Source organism: Tupaia chinensis, unplaced genomic scaffold, assembly GCF_000334495.1.
Source record: "Tupaia chinensis unplaced genomic scaffold, TupChi_1.0 Scaffold144671_1, whole genome shotgun sequence".
Classification (NCBI taxonomy): Eukaryota; Metazoa; Chordata; class Mammalia; order Scandentia; family Tupaiidae; genus Tupaia; species Tupaia belangeri.
Window position 1 is genome coordinate 3,943 of NW_006204532.1, and position 3,724 is coordinate 7,666.

A 3,724-nucleotide genomic window follows, 5' to 3' on the forward strand; every position below is an offset into this window, starting at 1 on the left:
AATGCCTTAACCACCACACCACCTGCTGGCCTCTTGGTTCTTTGTAATAGGTTATATTCTCTATATTAAGAATTTGTTACTTGCTCGCCATGTTTTTTTCCATTGGTATTTATGGTGCAATGAATCAGAGAAAACACAACCTTCGTTGGTATTTTAATAAGAAAAATAAGGGTGTAGTGAATTAATGGACTGAAAAAAGTTGATATCCAAGGATTATGAAATTTTCCATAATTGAAATAAAAGAGAACATTGGAATTTCTTTCTTTCTTGCATGGTAACAAGTGCCTGACTTCAGGCACAGTCACTTCTAACTGAGCAGCCTGCTTATGTTATATAGAGTTCTGGCCAGAGTGGAGATTCAAGACTAGCAGTCCTCCAGAGCTACAAGTGGGTTGACATCTTTGGTTGTGGTCTGGTTATACAGTGTGTGTTACCCACTGGCTGACAGTGGAATACATGTATATCCAGTGTGTTTGTCTCAGATAGACTGTCTTTCCAAATAAAGTCACTGATGTGGACAACAGATAAGTAAGGCTAGTGGTCACTGACTGAGTACATGTAAAACTGAGGCGGGGTGATGGCACAGCAGTAATCTCAATGCTCTGGGAATCCAATCCTCAGGAGAAGGTGCTGGGTTTGTGTCCAGAGACCTTCCTGAGTGCCAGGCATTTGCTTGCCCATAGTCTGGGATTGGGTGAGGGTGGAACTCAATTTTAGAATCAGAACCTTATTGGGGCTGTTCTTTGTCTTTCCTTATTAAAAAAATGAATAAAAGAATTAACATTTAAAATGTGTTCTTGTGGTTGTATGACCATGGTTGTGAGTCAGTCCATTTCTAACCTTGAGATGACTTTGACCAGATGCCTTAGATGTTTAGATGTTGCCTTGGGCCATCTGGTGCATAGTCGTTATGGTGTCTTCATCCCACTGGGTTGACTATATTGTTCAATTCCAGATCTCACAGCAAGAGAGACACACTGGGCACATGTGTATGGGTATTCAAGAGCCTGAGAAGAGAAAGAGAATGGAGAAGGGCTTGTAGTGTAGCCATTCCCTCAGGGGTTCTCTCTCTCTTCCTCTATCCTCTTCAAGCACCAGCACCCAATAGCTAATTAAAAGGAAAAAGAAATTATGTGTTGCCTTACCTAAAGCATGTTTATAGTGAAAAGCTCTTTTGCATTGTTAAATTATAAACCTTTTTACCGTTTAAAGTTTAGATCAAAAAGAAGTATGTCCCGAATTCGGTCTGGATAATTTCTTCTCTTTTCTTGATGTTTAGTCTTAACTAGAGTGTTTACATAACTATTATTTCATACATAATTTTTAGTTGTGATTTATTTAGTTTTAGGTATTTTTATGTGCTTATACTCAACTACTAATGTAATAAGCTGTAGTGGGAAATTTCAGTCTTTTTAAATTGATGTAGTTGTTATAATAGTCTTGTTCTTGGGACTAGCAGGGGGGGTAATGGTTATTATTATGTTGGACTTTCACAGAGCTGACTGGGTTTCAAGGTCAAGAATGGCTGCTTTAGATTTATGCCAAATGATTGAGCATGTGTGCCCAAATCCTGATATGAGAATGGAGGAGAAGAGATTTGGAAATGGCCAGACCCCCTGGGGGTTTATTTCTACCTCTGTCTTTTTCTCTCTATGGCTAGGGCATGCCCCCATAGTAAAAATGCCCCTTAAAAGAAATATAATGTTCTGATGTATGCTGTTTACTGCATAAAAATGTAATGACCATTCTCTATTTAGAATTAGGTATTAGGCCCAACATAAAGAAAACTGTTTTAGTCACTTTTTTTTTCCCATAAAACATTACAACTAACCAGATTGCAGGTTTTGAATTATATAAAGTGACATCTGTGTATGTTAAAAATAAGTTCTCACTAACCCTCAATGTTTCTATAAAGTCTTCTCTCATGCTACATGACCCTCACAGTATTTTAAAAACTTTACCAAAATTAAATATCATTTTATATGTAAATAATACTGAAAATGATGGCACTAATCTGTATTGCATCCATGTCTTAACAGTCCTTCCTTGTAGGGGGGTGTTGAACTCTTTATTCTAGAACAGCCTTTTCCTGTAGTGTGGCCGTCAGCTCCAGTACTAGCTTTCCTGCATTTTATCCTTTCAAGGTCTTGCGGAAACACCTGCACTCCCTGTGTCTAAAATGGTGCTCACTCTTTGTTTGCTAAGTTGAAAGTTTTATTTCCCAATTTTCAACTTGTGAACTCTTCTACATGTTACATCTTTAACATAAAGCCTTTTTGTTCTTAGGTATAACTTATCATCAATCAGCTCATGTCAGTTTGTACCATTTTTTTCTCATTTTGAAGCTGAGAGTATATACTTCCTTTGATGTAGTTGACATATGGGATTGTTTATAAATTAGTAAATAAATTAAGATGTGAAAGAGTTGGCATTTTTTAAAAATAGTTATTTCTTTCTGGGATTTGTGGGGTTTTGTTGTCGTTGTTATAATTATTAGAAACAAAATGCTGTTTTAATGGATTTCTCTGCAAGTAGCAATTCTACTCTGAGTGTGAGGGACACAAAGAAGAATGAAAATGAAAAATGGAGCTCCACTAGCTGTAGGGCTCTACAAGTGTTGGAGGTGATTCACCTTCTGATGGTCGACAAGGCGTGAATGTTGTCAACAGTTCGCATGAAATAAATCCAGAAGGAGTAAGGTAAACATCTCTAACTTCTTGATTTCATTGTGAAGGAATATTAACAATGCTGACCTTTTCTAGAAACACACCAAAATAGTGTAGTCATCAGACAAAACAAGAGAACACTCAACTGTTGATTCTATTGAAAAATTGACAAAAATGAGAACAAGCGTTCTTGATATGAAACAATTTCAGTAGATTAGAGGGAAGCCTGACTGGAGGCAAGTATATAAATCTCCTTTGAGAATTTGTAATGGTAAAGACACAAGAAAGCTAGGTAATAAATGAAGAACATAGGATTCCAGGAAGTTTTCTTTCTTTTTAATCTTAAAACAGTTGCTTCTAGATTCTGTTTGTATGCTGTTGGAAATGATCCTATAGAGATGTTTATTATAGTTAAATTTGTTTTAAGTTCTAAGTATTAGAAGGCTTGAAACATTATCTTTTCAGAGTTTTACAATAAGATATTTATAATTGTTCTTTAAAGTTTCAGTCATGTTGGGACCAGCAGTTGGCATAATGGCTATGTTGCTAGACTCTCATGTAGTTGACTGTGGTTCAAGTACCAGACCCGGTGGCTTAAACTTACGATGGGAAAATGTGCGTGTGTTCCTAACATCCCCAGTGGAGAATGGAGGAGAAGGGATTGCATTGTGGCCATTCCCCCGGAGAGTGATTTCAGGTTTTCTGTCTCTCTGTCTCTTTCTTTCTGGCAAGTGCATACATCCTATAGCAAAAACTTCTCCATAAAAAAAGAAAGTTTCATTGATGTAAACTTTCATGTTAAGAGGACATTTATTCAATGTAAGTTCAGAAATGGAATATCATAAGGGATTTCAACATATAAAAGATGGCATTAATTTAAACTCTCATACATGATTTTTTTTTTAAGTAACTATAAACTTACTAAATACACACACACAAACCAGCCTGGGTAGTATTTTTTTAGTTTAGGAGCCAGGAGTTAGCCAGATTGTTAAAAGGCACAGAACTTTCATATGGTAACTGGGTTCAAGTTCCAGCCAAGGTAGGTTTCTCTCTCT

At 36.6% G+C, this 3,724-nt stretch overlaps 1 long non-coding RNA gene across 1 annotated transcript in view; it reads left to right on the top strand.

The window, feature by feature from the left end:
- The window catches only part of LOC106733736 (uncharacterized), a 4,600-nt gene extending 2,022 nt beyond the window's left edge, over positions 1-2,578 (top strand). The window contains exon 2 of the long non-coding RNA XR_001369654.1: positions 2,536-2,578. This is a non-coding gene — a long non-coding RNA (uncharacterized LOC106733736). The remainder of the gene's footprint in view (positions 1-2,535) is intronic.
- The last annotated feature ends 1,146 nt before the right edge of the window (positions 2,579-3,724 follow it).